The 20,326-nt window shown below is 36.9% G+C and overlaps 1 non-coding gene across 1 annotated transcript; it reads right to left on the minus strand.

Moving 5' to 3' along the window:
• Positions 1-10,288: 10,288 nt before the first annotated feature.
• On the minus strand, positions 10,289-10,395 carry LOC139886870 (small nucleolar RNA R71). The gene has a single exon (XR_011772731.1). It is a non-coding gene; the product is annotated as a small nucleolar RNA R71 (small nucleolar RNA).
• Between the last annotated feature and the right edge of the window lie 9,931 nt (positions 10,396-20,326).

Consider the following 20,326-nt stretch of genomic DNA (forward strand, 5'->3'; position numbering starts at 1 on the left):
ATCATCATCATTAGAAGATCAAGCTTTTTAGCTTTTGATCTTGATTACATCTTGTAGATTCAAACATGGATTTGAATCCTTCAAGAACATGGAAGATTCAAGCTTTCTATCTTTGAATCTTCACCTACTTTGTAGATCTAAATCTTTTAGCTTTAATTTTGTTATTTTGTTATAAAGATTCAAACTTGTGTTTGTAATCTTCATGTATCTTAAAGATCCAAGCTTTATGCTTCAAGATCTTCAAGAACACTAAAGATCCAAGCTTTTTAGCTTAGGGTCTCATTATTATGTTAAAGATCTTAGATTTTTAGCTTATGGTCTCATTACTTTCATTATTTTGTTAAAGATCTTAGCTTTATAGCTTATGGTCTCATTAATCTTGTAAAGATTCAAGCTTTCTAGCTTTGTAATCTTATAACTTGTGTGAAAAAGATCCAAGCTCTCTAGCTTAGGGTTCCATCACTTTATTTGATTTAGATTATGTTTATATTTGTTTGATTGAAGTAAAGTTTGTAGCTTTAGTTGTAAATAGAACTTGTATTTGTGTTAAGACTAAGGATATGATGTAACCTTGGTTCATCATCCATCTAAGACTCTTAAATGAGTTGTGTTCTTACTTGGTGTTAACATATTGTGTGTTGATGGTTAAATCTTGGTCAAGGTGATGCTAACCCATCAATGAGTTGTACACTTGAAGCTACAAGCATCAAGGATGAGAACCGTGATGAGCATCAAGCACCAAGAACCCCACTGAAGCACTTGCTTACTGTTTTTTGGGATCTGATAAGATTCCTGCACTTCTGGAAACTTGATTTTAGTTAGTTCGTTTCGAATAGATGACTTTTCGTTTAGGCCACGACTTAATCCGACATACGGTTTAGGATGTATAGCCCTCCGAAAGTTACTACGTCTTTGTAACGTTGTGCTGAAATTTCTGACCTACTTGCACTTAAACCATCGCCACGGTCAAACGAAGACGAGTTAGGTTCTGAAAATTGTTCAGCAGTTAGAGGACTCATGTACGGAGCCATAGCCACTAACTACGCGTCTTTTCATTTTGTATAGGGGTCGTTGCAGTTGACCGAAGTCAGCCAATTTTTTCGATCTCTATTCTTGTAAAACTTACTTAGCTTTTATGATGATGAATGATGATGATGATGACACTTAAACTTAATTTATTCACTTTTAAACTTATTGGGACAACATACTGACCTAGTGACCTTTGACTTAGGTTGACGACCTTTCGGACCGACTTACTACCTGCATACGTTTCATATCGACTTTTACTGCTTATTCACTGTGAGTTATAGCTCCCTTTTTACTTATCCTATTTTTGGGACTGAGAATACATGCGCTTTTTACGTTTTACTTACTTGACACGAGTACTTAAACTTTACATATGTGTGGGTTATATAATTGCATAAACATTCCCCTTAGCACGGTAACGTTTAATCATTGGTTTTGAACTGGTGAATGTGAATATTAGATATGGATCCACAGGGTTTGACATCCCCACTCGGGCTAGTCACGCTAGTATTTAACGGGTGTTTGATACTTCGAGGACATACACACTCATCAAGTGTACTTTTAGGGGGTATTACTATTACGTTAAGTTAGTTACCGGGTGCCCACAGACAAGCATATACTTTTCATACTGATTTAAACTGCTGGTTGAAGCACTGAAATCTCGTGGTCTACATTACTTTACTGATTACAAACTATAGCTCACCAACATTCGTGTTGACTTTTAAGCGTGTATTTCTCAGGTGCTTAGACGATGTTGCTTCCGCTGTTAGACTTGCTATCTTGGTGTTTTAGACTTGCTGTTATGGACCTGCTGTGTTAGATTTCCGCTGTATTACTTAGAGATGTCTCAATCATGGAACTTTTATCTTGCATTCGTAACTTATGTTATTTTCGAATAATGACATTGTAACGACCTTTGTGTCACATTATCTTTTGTAAACGCTATCTTTTTATGAATGCAAAACTGGTTTTCAAACATCATGTAGTATTTGACCGTGTAAAGATCCTGTTGTTGACGAATTGTACACGACGGTTTTGTACGGGGTGTCACATTTGGTATTAGAGCATCGGTTGTAGGGAATTAGGTTGCATTAGTGAGTCTTGACCGAGCTGAGTAGGATTCGCTAATAGGACTAATCTACAACTTGCTTGTTTAATGGTTTCTGTGGAACTTACTGCATGCTACTGCTTAGTTTTACTACTATGTGTACTTGCTGTATGCTACTGCATGCTACTATCTGTTTTCGATTGCATGATACTTTTGTAGAATTTTGTTAATATTGCCATGATATGTACTGCTAGGATGCTGTAGTGCCTAATTATGTGCTTGCTATATGTCTTACTGACATGGTAAAAGTTACTTTTCCTTGTTCAGATGTCAGACATGCTGCCCATGACCTTTGACTTCGAGAGTGACTCAGAGACGACTATTGCCTCGCCTACCATTGTTGCTGACTCACCGCTACCCGTCGACGACTCTGGAGATTCACCTTCCAGTAGACTCGTGCTTGACCTTATGGATGTCTCAGACGGTGACGAGGATCCAGAGGAGATTCCCGCTCCACCTAGCCCTAGACTCCCGGGGCCACAGCACCATCCCGGTGGTATTGTGATTCCTGGGGGAAATGAGGACGGTCTTTTCCGTAATGAGCATGGACATTGGGCTAGATGCACCGCTGATGGACGTGTTGTGCCAATTCCACCAGGCAGATATCGAATTATGACCACCGGCCGAGCAGATCCACCTTCAGATGATTCATCATCCGATGACTCCAGCGAGGAGGATTCCGAAGAGGATCCCGATGATGATTTCGAGGAGGACCCTGAGGAGGAGCCCGTGTAGCCGCCCACTACCCCACCGAAGAAGCGGTATCGTTTCGATGGTACCGTTATCCCAGGGATTAACGGAGGAAGACCATTGGTGGATGCACATGGACAGTTGGTTAGGGTCACATCCCGTAAGAGGGTCGTACCGTATCCCGCCGATCCATTCGTGCGTATGACCACCTACACTGTGCCGTCTACACCACCTGCCCCACCAGCATCCCCCGTCGTCAAGGAACTGGCGAGGGAAGTGCATATCCTCCGTGCTCGGGTAACTGAGCTCGAGGATCAGATGTCCCTCCTAATGGACATCATTTACTTACCATCACCGTAAGATTATTGTATTAGATTTCCTTATGTAACTCTGTTAGTAGTTTCATGTTTTACTCATGTATTGTACGAACCTTATGCGGATGTATGCAACTTTCTTATTAATGAATAGAACTTAATGTTGTTTAAATTTTGTACGGTGTTCTATTTACGCTACTGTATAATGATTTTGTGGTATCTGTATCAGGTTGATTTACTTAATTGTGTGTTGTATTCCATACTGGGTGCCTTATGCTATAATATTATTGAATGCGGAATTTTGACATAAGTCGAAACTTTTGTTCAGAGAAAAAAAGGCAAACGGAAGAGTCTCAAGGGAAACGCCCACAGCGGCACAAATTGAGAAAATGATTACTGCTCGAATAGCCGCAGCTATGGCGAATGCCAATCCTGCTCCAGCTCCACCGGCCAACCCAGCTGTTCAGAACGGGTGTACCTATAAGGAATTCCAAAGCTGCAAGCCCCACAATTTCAGTGGTACAGAAGGGCCAGTTGGACTGACGAGATGGTTTGAGAAGTTGGAAGCTGTGTTCTGTGTGAGCAACTGCTCGGAAGTGAACAAAACTAAGTACACCTCTTGTACTCTGTCAGACGGTGCTTTAACCTGGTGGAACACGCTTGCTCAGGCTAAAGGAATTTACGAGGCTTATGCTACCCCATGGGAGGAATTCAAAGGGGTTATGATCGAGGAGTATTGCCCCCGAACCGAAATTCAGAAAATGGAAGCTGAGTTTTGGGAGCTGAAGGTTGTGGGAACCGACCTTGATGGCTATAATCGAAGGTATTTGGAGTTAGCTTTGATGTGCCCCACGATGGTTACCCCTGAATTTAAGCGAATAGAACGATACTTGTGGGGACTTCCCAAGACAATTAAGGGAAATGTCAATTCATCAAAACCAGCAGATGTCCCGGAAGCTATGTGCATGGCGCACACACTGATGAACCAGATCATCCGAAAGGAACCAGAGAAAGCGAAACCAGAATCAGGAGCTAGTTATGAAAAGCGTAAGTGGGAAAGCAACAAAGGGAAGGTATTTGATCAGAACCCAGCTAAGAGGCTTGAGGGTTTCTAGGGAAACAACGACTGGAGGAACCCCAACCCGAACTCTAGCTCGAACCCTAACTACAAGGGTAGTCTTCTGCAGTGCAAGAGATGCTACAAGCATCATACAAGGTACTACAATGTGGTCTGTGAAAAGTGTAAAAGGACTGGGCACATTGGCAGGGACTGCAAGATTACCACCCCAGCTGTAAAGACAAACTCTACTGGACCAAGAAAGTGTTTTGAGTGCGGTCAATAGGGCCACTTTAAGAATGAGTGCCCGAACAAGAAGAAGGATGCCGAACCAGCACGTGAGAGAGTTTTCAACATGAATGCTCGAGATGCCCGTGAGGATCCTGATTTGGTCACAGGTATATTCACTGTCAATAATCTATTTGCTTCTGTCTTATTTGATACGGGTGCCGATAGGAGTTACGTATGTAGACATTTTGTTCAAAGATAGACTGGTCGTTAGTACCTTTAGACGAGAGTATTATGGTTGAAGTAGCCAATGGGAAACTTGAGAAAGTTGACCAAATTGGCCGAGGAGGCATAATAAACCTAGCTGGTTTGGACTTTGAGATTGATTTGATACCCATCAAGTTGGGAAGCTTCGATGTGATAGTTGATATGGACTAGTTGTCTAAAGTAAGATTAGAAGTTGTTTGTGGAGAGAAGAATATCCGTATACCTTGCGAAGACGGTGTGCCATTGATCGTACACGGAGAGAAAGGTAGCCCAAAGTTGAACCTCATTAGTTGCATGAAGGCACAGAAAGTCATAAGGAAAGGGTGTTTTGCTATTCTGGCACATGTGAAGAAGTTAGAAACCGAGGAGAAGAGTTTTGATGATGTGTGGATTGTGAACGAATTTCCTGACGTCTTTCCAGAAGAATTGCCTAGATTACCGCCGCCGCGATCAGTGGAATTCCAGATTGATCTAGTACCAGGAGCTGCACCTGTAGCTCGCGCACCTTATCGACTAGCACCTTCCAAACTGCAAGAGTTGTAGAGTCAACTGCAGGAATTGCTAGATCGTGGATTTATCCGACCGAGTTCATCGCCTTGGGGCGCACCTGTTTTGTTTGTGAAGGAGAAGGACGGATCTTTCCGCATGTGTATCGATTATCATGAGCTGAACAAGTTGACGATCAAGAATCGATATCCCCTTCCCAGGATTGACGATCTTTTCGATCAGCTGCAAGGATCTAGCATTTAATCTAAGATCGATTTACGATCAGAATATCACCAGTTGAGGGTGAAGGAGAGCGATGTGATGAAGACTGCGTTCAGAACCAGTTATGGTCATTATGAGTTTCTTGTGATGCCATTCGGTTTAACCAACGCACCTGCTTTATTCATGGATCTCATGAATCGAGTATGCAAACCATACCTGGACAAGTTCGTTATCGTCTTCATAGATGATATCCTCATCTATTCCAGAAGTGAAGAAGAACATGAACAACATCTTCGACTAGTGTTTGAACTTTTGAGACAAGAGCAACTTTATGCCAAGTTCTCCAAGTGTGAGTTTTGGTTGAAGGAAGTCCAATTTCTCGGTCATATTGTGAGCAACCAGGGTATCAAAGTTGATCCCGCAAAGATTGAAGTTATCAGCAAGTGAGAAATTACCACTACTCCTACTCATATCCGCCAATTTTTAGGCCTCGCCGGTTATTACCGAAGATTCATTGAAGGTTTCTCTCTGATTGCATGTCCTTTGACTGCATTAACTCATAAGGGGAAGAAGTTCATTTAGGAAGCCGAGCAAGAGACGGCATTTCAAACCTTGGAGCAGAAGTTGACCACCGCACCTATCCTTTCTCTTCTCGAAGGCAGTGATGATTTTGTTGTGTACTGTGATGCCTCGAAAAATGGTTTTGGTTGCGTATTGATGCAAAGAATGAAGGTTATTGCTTACGCCTCTCGACAACTAAAGATTCACGAGCAAAATTACACAACGCACGATCTTGAGCTCGGAGCCATTGTCTTTGCACTAAAACTGTGGAGACACTACCTTTATGGAACCATGAGTACCATCTTCACCGATCACAAAAGCCTCCAACACATATTCGACTAGAAGCAGCTGAATATGTGATAATCCTAAATACGAACACATATTTCATAGCATTATCCTTCAAGAAAGACAAGCTTTTAGTTGCAATTGTTCTATTTACAAGTGATATTCATTTAAATAATAAAAGGTGAAGACAAAAGACAGATTCGACGATTTGAAGACGCAAATGACCAAAACGCTAAAGAGTACAAAGTACAATCCAAGTGGTTCAATTTATTGATGAGAAACGTCTCAAAATTACAAGAGTACAAGCCGCAAAACGCAAAGTACAAGATATTAAATCGTACGCAAGGACGTTTGAAAACCCGGAACCGAGACATGAACCAACTATCAACGTGTGACGCAACGGAGCTAAAATTACAAGTCAACTATGCACACGAATATAATATAATATATAAATAATTCTATAAATTATATATATATTATATTTATATATTAAAATAAAAACCGTCGGCAAACAAGAAAACAAAAGATTGTGAGCTGTCCCAAGTCACCATGGGATCACATGGCATATGCAAACGAAGCCCATACGATCGCATGGCCCCAAAAGCCTGGCCACATCTATAAATTCAGCAATTTTCGAACAAGTTTAGTACACCTTTTATCAACCATCTCTCTCACTCTCTGATATATATTTATATTTATATTTTATAATTATAATTTTAATATTAAGTTAATAATAATAAGGTTATAGTGGCGAATGTTTTAAGTTTGTAAGTCAAAATTCTGTCCGTGTAACACTACGCGATTAATACTCATTGTAAGTTATGTTCAACCTTTTTAAATTAATGTCTCGTAGCTAATTTATTATTATGCTTATTTAAGACGAAGTAATCATGATGTTGGACTAAATATTAAAGACGGGGTCATTGGGCTTTGTATCATAATTGGGGTTTGGACAAAAGACCGACACTTGTGAAAATTGGACTATGGGCTATTAATGGGATTTATATTTATTTAACTGAATGATAGTTTGTTAATTTAATACAGAGATTTACAATTTGAGGTAATTATAAATAACCACATACACTCAATCGGACACGATGGGCGGGATATTTATAAATACTAATAATCGTTCATTTAACCGGACACGGGGATGGATTAATAATCAATGGACTCATTAAAACAGGGGTGGATTACGTACAAGGACACTTGGCATAATTGTTAATAAAGTATTAAAACCTTGGATTGCACACAGTCGATAACCTGGTGTAATCATTAACAATGTATTAAAACCTTATTACAGTTTAAGTCCCCAATTAGTTGGAATATTTGACTTCGGGTATAAGGATAATTTGACGAGGACACTCGCACTTTATATTTATGACTGATGGACTGTTATGGACAAAAACCAGATGGACATATCGAATAATCCAGGACAAAGGACAATTAACCCATGGTAATAAATTAAAATCAACACGTCGAACATCATGATTACGGAAGTTTAAATAAGCATAATTCCTTTATTTTATATCTCTTCGTACTTTTAATTATCGCAACTTTATTTACTGTCATTTTATTTATTGCATTTTTAATTATCGTACTTTTATTTATCGCACTTTTATTTATCGTCATTTACTTTACGCTTTAAATTAAGTCATTTGTATATTTAATATTTTACATTAGGTTTTAATTGCGACTTAAGACATAAAATCGACAAACCGGTCATTAAACGGTAAAACCCCCTTTTATAATAATAATACTACTTATATATATATATATATATATATATATATATATATATATATATATATATAGTTTAAAATATAATATAGCGTTAAATTTAGTTGTATCACTGTGGCATGAACCGGACTTACTAAAAACTACACTACTCTACGATTAGGTACACTACCTATAAGTGTGGTAGCAAGGTTTAGGTATATCCCATTCAATAAATAAATAAATAACTTGTGTAAAATTGTATCGTATTTAATAGTATTTCGTAATAAAAATATAACTATTTTGTATACTTCCCTGCACACATCAAGTATTTTTGGCGCCGCTGCCGATGAAACTTAACGCCGAAAGCGAAACGCTATATTCTAAAAAAAAATTTAGTTTTTACGCTATTTTTGTAAAAATATATATTTACATAAGTTTTAAATATAAAAATACAAAAATATATATAAAAAAAGAGAATATATTATATATATAAAAGTATAAAAGTATTTTTTTTTAGTTCCTAAAACTATAATTTTAAATATCATTTATATATTAATTTTGTAAAAAGTATAAATTAAATACATATTTGAAAAAAAAAATAAACGATTGAACCTGAAAAATTTCGGCCTGCAACCTTTTTGAATCTGCACCCCATGCGACCGCATGGCCCAGAAGCTCAGAACTCATGCGATCGCATGAGTGTATCTGACAGGCCAACCTAGTACGCCATAATTACGTTTTAGGTTTTTAATTAATTATTATTATTACTACTTAACCTAATTAGGGTTTAATTTAATATAATTAGTTTTAGTTTATTTAATTTTGTATTTTAAGTTTTAATTAGTTTTATTAATATATAAAATTAATACTTTTATATAATAATAATATAAAAATAATAATTTTGTAAAATTGTATTTTTATCAACTTAGTTTATTTTTGTATTTTGTATTTTTATTTATAATCGTTTAATTCGTAATTTGTATTTTTATCGTTCGTAATTAGTTTAAACTTAGTTCTTGCCGTAGTTATTTTATATTTCTAGATTTCTAGGCGTTGCCGTAAAATTCCTTAAGTACTTTTTCTTTAGACTAAGATTTAGGCGCTTTAGAATTTTACGACGTCACTTATCATTTTAGTATTTAATAAACTTTAGTACCTTGTTAAGTAATTGTCGTTTTGCATATAGAATTCCTTTAAGCTTTAATACCTTTAGACGTAAGTTTTAATTCTTAGTTTTTAGGCTTTTAAATTTCGACGCTTTACTTTCTTATTTTTGTTTTTCGACTTTTTATTTTTCGACGCTTATTTTTCAACCTCTTATTTTTCGACGTGCTTTTCTTTTTCATTTTGACGCTCTAGTTTTTAGGACATAGAATTTTCTTTATTTTCTTTAAACTTCGACGAAAAAAAATTATTTTAAGCGGATAAATTGATAGACATCCAAAATTTTCTGGTTCGTAGTAATAGTTGGATTTGTTAGTGGCGAGTTGTGGGCTTCCGATTTAAAGGGTCCTGGCTACCTGCTACATCTATTGGCTATTCGAAACGTGGGCAAAATCAGAAAAGTCTATTAATTTGATAGCTTATATAATTTTTATCTTTTATAACTAATAGGATATTCAGTGAATGCATCGAGCAAAACGTTCACCACCTTTCATACGTTCACCTCCTGTAACTCGATCAAGACAACTAGCCAACATTGTCGCCGTTGATTTTTCTTTAGAATCATCATCTAGTCGACCAAGTACTCCAATTCAAATTTTCGATAATCCATTTTTTGAACCCGACCTCACAATTGAGAATCCGGAGGATATTCAGGAACAATTCAGAGATCCTGAACCACTAATCATTCCTCCTGAACCACAAATCACTCATCCAGAGATTGTCGAGGAAGAGACCATTAAATCAGAATCCTCCAGTGATTCAGATTCAACAATTTCAATCATGGAAAATCTGGAATCTCTAAGTATGGAAGATCGAATGAGGGCTAAACGCACTGGCCAAGGTCATGCCATTATGCAACCAGACATTAATGTGCCAGATTATGAAATCAAAGGACAAATACTACACATGGTAACTAATCAATGCCAATTTAGTGGTGCGCTGAAGGAAGATCCAAATGAACATCTTCTTACCTTTAATAGGATCTATATTCTATTCAAAATCAGAGAAGTTGAGGATGAACAAATATATCTCATGTTATTTCCCTGGACTTTAAAGGGAGAGGCCAAAGATTGGTTAGAATCGTTACCTGAAGGGGCGATTGATACATGGGATGTGTTAGTTGAAAAATTTCTTAAACAATTCTTTCCGGCATCTAAAGCTATGAGACTTCAAGGAGAAATAGTTACGTTTACACAAAAGCCAAATGAAACTTTATATGAAGCGTGGACAAGATTCGGAAAGTTGTTGAGAGGATGTCCTCAACATGGTTTAGACACTTATCAAATAGTGCAAATATTCTACCAAGGATGCGATACTACTACACGAAAAGACATCGACATAGCAGCTGGTGGTTCCATTATGAAGAAAACCGCAACTGAAGCTTACAAAATTATTGATAACACTTCTTCCCACTCACATGAGTGGCACCAAGAAAAAGATATCGTTAGATCATCTAAAGCAGCTAGAGCCAATTCTAGCCATAACTTTAATTCCATTTCCACAAAGATAGATGCTTTCGAGAGACGAATGGAAAAGATGACTAAGGATATTTACGCAATACGAATTAGTTGTGAGCAGTGTGGAGGACCACATTTGACAAAAGATTGTCTCAGCATTGAACAAACAATGGAACAAAGAGAGATTGTTTCATACATGAACCAAAGGCCTGGAAATGATTATCAGAATAATTATCAACCGCCAAGACCAAACTACAATCAAAATCAAAATTATAATCGAAATGTTCCATACAACAACCAATAAAGTCCTAGCAATCAACAAGTATCTAATAATACTTACAACCAACAAAGACCTATTTTTCAAAATAAACCACCACAAACCGATGATAAAAAGCCAAATTTAGAAGACATGATGTCGAAGCTAGTTGAATCTCAAATGCAGTTTTTCACATCTCAGAAACAAACGAATGAACAAAATGCTCAAGCATTTAGAAATCAACAAGCTTCTATTCAAAATCTGGAACAAGAAGTAAATAACCTAGCAAGGTTGATAGGTGAAAGAAAACCGGGAAGTCTACCTAGCGATACAAATGCTAACCCCCGGAATGAAACAGTTAGAGCCATTACCACGAGAAGTGGTATTACACTTAAACCACCGGAAATACCTGTAATTTCTGATGATTCTACTCCTACTACACAGGCACCACAACCTGAGCAAGAAAAGGAATCAGAACCGGTAGTTGAAAAGGTTAATGAAGATAACACCATTAAGGTTAAACCTTATGTTAAACTATACCAACTACCACTTCCTTACCCGAGTAAAATGAGAAAAGAAAGACTTGAAGCCGAGCAATCCAAATTCTTGGATATGTTTAAACAAATAAATGTCAATCTTCCTTTCATTGATGTGATTTCAGGGATGCCAAGATATTCCAAATTCCTGAAAGATCTAATCACAAATAGAAAGAAAATAGAAGAACTCTCGGCTGTTACAATGAATGCTAATTGTTCTGCAGTGCTGTTGAATAAGCTACCAGAAAAACTTTCAGATCCAGGAAGTTTCACAATTCCATGTTTTCTGGGAAGTCTTAGTTCAATAGAAGCATTGGCAGACTTAGGTGCTAGTATAAATTTAATGCCGTATTCATTATACGCTAAATTAGACCTTGGAGAATTGAAACCAACACGAATAAGTATACAACTAGCAGATCGATCAGTAAAATATCCGAGAGGGATAATGGAGAACATACTAGTTAAAGTTGGTACTTTAGTATTTCCAGTAGACTTTGTTATTTTGGATATGGAAGAAGATTCTCAAGTTCCTCTTATATTAGGAAGACCATTCTTAAACACGGCTAAAGAAATAATAGACGTGTTTGGTAAGAAACTGACCCTAAGTATAGAGGACGAGAGTGTTACCTTTTTTATTGATAGAGCCATGCAACAACTACAATCTGCAGATGATACATGTTATTACATTCAAACTATAGATTCACATGCAGAATTGTTAGAAGAATTTCCAGAATTACAAGGAACGGGAGAATGTTCTTTAGGAGAATGAACTGAACCAATTGATGAAGCTGAAATGTTAGCTACACTTATGGCAAATGAATACGAATCAACAACAGAAGAACTTCAAATGCTAAAAGAGGAAGACAGATATTGATACAAATCATCGATAGAAGAACCACCGACATTAGAGTTAAAGCCACTTCCAAACCATTTGGAATACGCTTATTTACATGGTGAATCGGAATTACCTGTAATAATATCGTCTTCTCTTACGGAAAATGAAAAATCTCAACTCATTTCTGTGCTAAAAGCTCATAAACTAGCTATTGCATGGAAGATTCATGATATTAAAGGTGTAAGTCCTTCGTATTGCACACATAAAATCCTTATGGAAGAAGGCCATAAAACCTATGTACAATGCCAACGAAGACTAAATCCTAATATGCAAGATGTTGTTATGAAAGAAATTATTAAACTACTCGATGCAGGTTTAATTTATCTAATCTCTGATAGTCCATGGGTAAGCCAAGTTCAATGCATACCTAAGAAGGGTGGCATGACTGTCATCACAAATGAAAAAAATGACCTTATTCCTACTAGGACTGTAACAGGATGGCGTGTCTGTATTGATTATAGAAAATTAAATGACGCCACCAGAAAAGATCACTTTCCCTTACCTTTCATTGATCAAATGTTGGAAAGATTAGCCGGGAATAGTTACTATTGTTTTCTTGACGGTTTTTCTGGATATTTTTAAATTCCAATAGCACCCGAGGATCAAGAGAAAACTACGTTCACGTGCCCTTATGGTACTTTTTCTTACAAACGCATGCCATTTGGACTTTGCAACGCCCCTGCAACCTTTCAAAGGTGCATGATGGCGATTTTTCACGACATGATAGAAGAATGCATGGAAGTTTTCATGGATGACTTTTCAGTCTTCGGTGATACTTTTGAAACATGTCTAGTTAATCTTGAACGAATGCTTATTAGATGCGAGTAATCAAATCTAGTTCTTAATTGGGAGAAATGCCATTTCATGGTTAGAGAAGGCATCATTCTTGGTCATAAAATTTCAAAGGAAGGAATTGAAGTGTATAGAGCTAAAGTAGATGTAATTGCTAAACTTCCACATCACACCAATGTTAGAGGAGTTAGGAGTTTTCTAGGGCAAGCCGGTTTTTACCGACGTTTCATAACAGATTTTTCTAAAATTGCCACTCCTATGAATAAACTCCTAGAAAAGGATACTCCATTCATATTTTCGGATGAATGCATCAAATCTTTTAATATTTTTAAAGAAAAACTCACTAATACGCCGATCATGATAACTCCAAATTGGAATTTACCATTTGAACTCATGTGCGATGCAAGTGATTTTGCAATGGGAGCCGTTTTAGGACAAAGGATTGAAAAATGATTTCAATCTATTTATTACACTAGTAAGACGTTACAAGGAGCACAAAAAAATTACACAACTACTAAAAAAGAACTCTTTGCTATTGTCTTTGCTTTTGACAAATTTCGTTCATATATTGTTCTAGCTAAAACGGTGGTCTATACTGATCATTCTGCTCTTAGATACTTATTTTCAAAACAAGATGCCAAACCACGATTAATCCTGTTAGGACCCCGAAGTTGTATAGTGTTAATGTGAACTAAGCTTAAATGAAGGTTCCTTAGAAGAGGGCTATATAAGGAACCTAAGTAGTCCTAATTAGATAGCCATTGTATTGTAACTGAGTTCTAAAAGCTGTGGAATGTAATTTTACCGATTCTCTCTCATACCGAGTCTCCTTCCTACATACCGAATCTCATTCTATCTTATCATTTCTCTCAATCTCAACATGATCTTACCTATCATTTGGTATCAGAGCTTCCAGAAAGTGATTCTATATCACTATATCGATCCAGAGATTGTAGATTACAGAATCTGAATACTCTCGGTAAAATGAATCAGATTCGGTATTATTGAATTTGATAATCTGACGTTCAGATTCTTGTGATAAGTTCAGCGAAGGTGTATTAGGTCTATTAGAAAGAGTTTCGATCATCATTACAGCATTTTAACTTCAATTATGGAGAATCAAGTTGATTTTTAGAGTTTGTGGATAAAACTCTCGGTATTGCTTAATTCAAGCTTGATTCTGGATTTTTGTGAATATTTAAAGATTCAGTTGTGTTTGTGAGGTGTTAAATCACATTTCTGTCGGTTCAATTTCTTCAATTCTTCAAGTTTTGAAGATTTGATCAACACTCGGTATCGTAACCGTCATACCGAATCTGCTTCATTACTGAAAATTCATCTTAAGTGTTGCAGATTGTGGTGTGTTTGTGATTCTATCACATTCGGTTTGATTATACGCAGCTAATTGTTGTGGTTTGAGAAAGGATTCTGTTATATTTCTAAGTTTTAGACTTAGACTCGGTATTGTCAACTGCTACAGTTGACATTCGGTATCCTGAATCTTCGGTATCATTGATATTCTATTTGTTACTAACTTATTTTCTTGTGCAGCAAGGTTACCGAATCTAATTCAAGGGAATTGGATTGTGTTTACACATAATATTTTACAAAATTTGACTACCGAGTCATTTACCGAATCAGAATCTCGGTTTCACTTAATCCTTTGGTTTTAAGTATTCTAAGGCTTCAAGTTGTGTGGTTACCGAATCCATACCGAATCTGGGTGTGTTACTTGTGATTCTTATCAGTTTCTGATACAGAATCTGGTTACCGAATTGTTACCGAATCTGCTACAGTACCGAACCACTTACTGAGTCTGCTACTGTACCGAATCTTTACCGAATCTGACATTCTTGTTAGATTTTATACTGAACCCTGATCATAGATTGTATTTAATACCAAATCTATACCGAATCTACCTCAATTTAAGATGTCTACTCAAGATACTCTTATCATTGGATCAGATTTCCGACCTCCAGTGTTGTTTGATGGCAAGTACACTCAGTGGCTTCATCGTATCACTCAGTACATAGAATATAAGGGTGAGAAAGCTAAACATATATGGGCTTCTCTGAGAGATGGTCCAGTTGTTGATTTTCATCCGGATACTGGTATGCCAATTCCAGTCTATGAACTTTGTGGTGATAAACGTGAAAGAGCTCAGGGTGACATAGAGGCTAAGAATATTGTCATACAAACTATCCCATATGAGCTATTTGAAAATGTTGATAGCAACACTACTGCAAAACATATATGGGATGAGATTAAACGACAACAAGAAGGTTATGACATGTCAGACATTACTAAATTGAATAAGGCTCTGGATTGTATGAAGATTTCAAGCAGGAACCAGAAGAACAACTCAAGGATACCTACCGTCATTTCAGTGGTGTTCTCAATGAGTTGAGAAGGTGTAAGATTGTAAAAGTACATGCTGAAGTCAACATAAAATTCCTCAAAAAGCTCAATGCTGATTGGCTTCCTTATGGAACCATTGTTCGATCTACCAAAGAGATTGACAAGTTGACTATTCATGAGCTTGTTGGAGTTCTTATGAATTACCAACCTAAGGTGTCTGAACTTCAAGAAGGAAGGAAAGAGTCTTCTCCGAGTGATCCTCTTGCTCTAATTGCCAAAAAAAAGAGCAAATCATTTTCCAAAAGCTTGTCCAAGAAAGTGCTTGTTGAAGAATCAACTGATTCTGAAGAGTTGAATCTTTCTGATGTTGATGATTCTCACCTTGACTTAGTCAAGATGGCAGCCATGTTCACAAACGCCTTAAACAAACACAAGTTTAAAGGCAAATCAAGCAATCAACGCAAAAACTCATCATCTTCCTCGTACTACAAGAAAGCTGATCAATCCAAACAACAACGTGCTGATGATTCCAAGAAGGAAGATTCAATCTGTTTCAATTGTGGCAAAGCTGGTCATTACTCTCGTGAGTGTAAGATGCCTAAGAAGAAGGATGCAGCTTACTACAAGAAGAAAATGTTGATGGCTATGATTGTGGAAACTGGGGGAGAGCTGAAACCGGTTGATGATACTTGGTTTAACTGGACTGATGATTCAGACTCAGAGGTGGAACATGCAAATGTTTGCAAGGTGACTAAGCTCATAAAGGCTAAGGAAGCATTGGAGAATTCTGACTCAACATCTGACGATGATGAGGTACAATCAACTAAAATCTCACATGATTTTATAAAAATGCAAAATGACTTGATGAAGAATCTGGTCTCAATGTCAAAAGAAGTCAAAGGCTTAAAATCTGAAAACAAGATTTTAAAAGATAAAATCAAACTAAATGAGACCAGACCTTCCTCATCCAAATTGCAAATGGATGTGCAACGATTGACTCACCAACTCAGCTCTACGGAAACTGAGTTGGAAGATCTTAAGAAGACAATTCATCCGATTAAAGTCGAACGAACTGATTATCGTTTAAAATCTGAACGACTTGCAGAAAAAGTTCAATTCTTAGAAAAAGATCTTTCTGATTTAAAAAACCAACATGAACCCACACTTTCAAAGCTAAACAAGAAAATTATTCATTTGGAAAATGCCATAATTGAAAAAGACACTGAAATTTCTTCGTTGTCAAAAGAGTCTGTTCTAATGAAAGCTCAACATGCTCGATATGAGGAAAAACTCTATCGTACAGAGCAATCTAAAGCTATCATTGATTTAGAACTTTCAAAACAAACAATTTTCATGAACAGAATTATGAAGATCCTAAGATCTTAGATGGAGCTTCCAAAAAGATTCCAGGATTATATCATTCTGATTACTTTCAAGCTGGTTTACCACCGCATTTTGTGCATGCTTCTGATGCTGATTTTGATGATATTATTGTTAATCGCAAATCTAAAAAATACCATCAAATTAGCTTAATGTATGAGAAAATTAATGCAAAAATGGGTAAATCAAATCCTGATTTCTTGAAGGAACTTGTTGAAACTGAAAAGAATGTGCAATGTGCTAATTATGTGCCGACACGTAGATTTGGTTACATTCCTACACTCATGCTAGAGAAGTACATTTTAATGCTTGAGAATGAAGTGTTTAACAAACCTAGTTCCAGCACTGTTAACATAGATGAGGTGTTTGATGAATCAACTTTTGATGTGAAACCAATTCTACCTGCTTTACCTGTATCTCCGGATGATGTTTTTCGTGAAGACCTAGCACATGAACTAACTGCTTTCTTTGAGACAGAATGTCTAGGTTAAAATTCTTTAGATGAAAAAGTAGAACCTCATAATGAACCAATCATTGAACCTTTGATAGATTTTGAAAGTCAACTTCATCCTTTGCATGATTATTATTTGCATTTACCTGCTGTACGTAATTTGAATCGTATAGTTGCTCAACTAGAACAGGAGAATATTGACTTGCAACTTAAGTGCCAATCATTAGAACAAATGCTTGCTTTGTGTGATAAATTGCCTTCACTGCCTAAGAAAGAATGTACCTATGCTTTTAAGGAGGGTGAAGTGATAGTTTCTGCTGAAGAATTATGTCTTGAGATTAAAAGCTTAAAACAAAAGATAATTCAACTGAAATAGGCTAACACACTTAAGCAATCATCTAATGTTGAAACCAATGTGCTTGAATGTATTGGTGGGATTACTAAGAAGGGGAAGGGAACAACGACATCTAAGGATGTAAAACCCATTACTATTCTTAAAAATCCTCTACGTTCTCAATTTGGCAATCGTGGTTCAAAAGTTGTTCTACAACTCAATTTGTTGTCAAAAAGGTTCATTCTCCCGATAGTTATGTGTCAACTAAAAAGATTCCTATGATTCCAATGACAAAAACTTCAAAAGTGAGTCTTTTAATGACATCAGTTAAGTCCACACAACACACAAGTCCTAAACCTGATTTAAGTGAGTATGATGCAAAAGAACGTAAAATCAAATTGGAGATTTTGCATAATCAATCATCTCATGTGTCAACTAAAAAGTTTGGACGTCTAACTAACAAAGGTGTTTTTCGTGTCACAGGTCATAATCTAAACTTGAATTACAAATCTGTATGGGTTCCTAAGTCCACGACTAAGAAAGTAGCAACCAAACCAACGTAATCTGCTAGTCGGCCTAGGAAATCATCTCATGTTTTTCAATTTTCGTCTGTAAAAAAAACATCTACTTGGAATAAGTTGTGTGTTAAGACTTCTAATAACGATGTAAAACTTGATATTCCATATGATGCTTCATGTAATGTGGTTTTAAATGATGCTTTATTGTCTAAAGTGCATGATGCTTTACGTGATTATTTCATCGTTGATCCAAAGTTTATTGCTGGTACTAACCGAAAAGGACCCAAGAATCTTTGGGTACCTAAACTCTAGGAAATTCATATTTACAGGGTTTCGATGTCTGTGTTTGGTATATCAATTCCGGTTGTTCTCGACACATGACGGGCAATAAATCCTTGCTTGTCAACTTCATTGACAAATTCCTAGGAACGGTTACATTTGGAAATGATGAAATTGCAGCGATAACGGGTTACGGAGATTATGTGCAAAATGGCATAACAATCAAACGGGTTTCATATGTTGAAGGTTTGGGGTACAGTTTATTTAGTGTGAGTCAATTCTGCGATGGAGATCTTAAAGTTCTGTTTGAACGTCGTCAATGCTCGGTGCAATCCACCGAAGGAAATGATCTTCTTGTTGGTAAACGTTGTGCTTCACTATATACTGTTGACCCCAATGATGCACCTTCACATACAACCATGTGTTTGGCTACTCGTTCTACCAAAGAAAATTCATGGTTATGGCATCATCGGATGTCACACCTGAATTACAAGGGTATCAATTGACTGGTCTCTAAAGACTTAGTTGATAGTATTCCAACCTTTCAATATGATAAGCATCATGTGTGTCCATCATGTGCAATGGATAAGCTGAAACGGACTAATCATTCGATTAAGCACAACCCCAGTACTTCATCGTCTTTGCAATTATTGCATATGGACTTATGTGGACCCATGCGTATTTCTAGCCTTGGTGGCAAGAAACATGTGCTTGTTATTGTCGATGACTATACCCGGTTTGCATGGATTTTTCTTTTGCGAACTAAGTCAGAAACCCCCGCCATTATCATTGAGTTTATTAAAAAGACTCAACGCTCTTTTAACAAACATGTTAAGAGCATTAGAACTGATAATGGGACGAAATTTAAGAATGACCCGCTTGATAGTTATTTGAAAGACCAAGGCATTGAACATCAGTTTTCTGCTGCTCGGACCCCCCAACAGAATGGAGTAGTCGAACGATGTAATCGTACGTTGTGCGAAGCAGCTCGAACGATGCTTGCTTACTCCAAACTACCTCCAAAAATGTGGGGGGAGGCCATTTCAACTGCATGCTATACCCAAAATCGTTGTATTGTTAATAAACATTTTGATAAAACTCCATATGAGTTATTATATGGTAGACGCCCGACTGTCAAATATTTTCGTGTCTTTGGTTATATATGCTATGTGCTTAACGATTTTGATAGCCTCGGAAAGTTTGATCCAAATGGTGATCAAGCTATATTTCTCGGTTATTCTTCGAACAAAGTTGCCTATCGGGTTTATCACAAACGGACAAAACGATTAAAGAGAGCATAAATGTCAAGTTCGATGAATTTTTGGGAATGGCTTTTAAACATCTCAGTTCAAAACCCGATCCTAACCCGGCTACTACTTCTTCCGCGCAAAACTCAATTTTCTCGACGAAGGGTGTTTCTACGGTTACATCAGAGGAACTGGATATCTTGTTTGATAGTCTTTATGCTCCTCAACGGCATTTAAATGTTCAAGCCGTACCAGTTACACTGTCACAGTTAACTACTGTGGAGACTCAACAAAGTCTTTTTGATGAAGATACAACACCAACTGATTCACCAGTTGCTTCTTCATCCTCCCTACCACCTCCTATTACTGATAATCTTGAACCAATTCAAGATTCATCAATTGATACAACTCCAGCTGTTTCTCCAGATATTCAATTGAATCCATTAGATAATGTTACATCAGATCAAGCGGATCAAGGCTCAACGTCAACAACGGTTGATGTTTCAATGGATACCACTGATGAACAACCTCTTCCACATCACCGATGGACTAAAAGTCATCCAATAGATCTTATTATTGGTGATGCATCTGCTCCAGTCTCAACTCGAAGGGCTACTTGGAATATGTGTCTATACACAGCCTTTCTTAGTAAGATTGAACCAACAACAGTTGCTCAAGCTTTACTAGATCTGAACTGGG

Source organism: Rutidosis leptorrhynchoides, chromosome 1, assembly GCF_046630445.1.
Source record: "Rutidosis leptorrhynchoides isolate AG116_Rl617_1_P2 chromosome 1, CSIRO_AGI_Rlap_v1, whole genome shotgun sequence".
Classification (NCBI taxonomy): domain Eukaryota; kingdom Viridiplantae; phylum Streptophyta; class Magnoliopsida; order Asterales; family Asteraceae; genus Rutidosis; species Rutidosis leptorrhynchoides.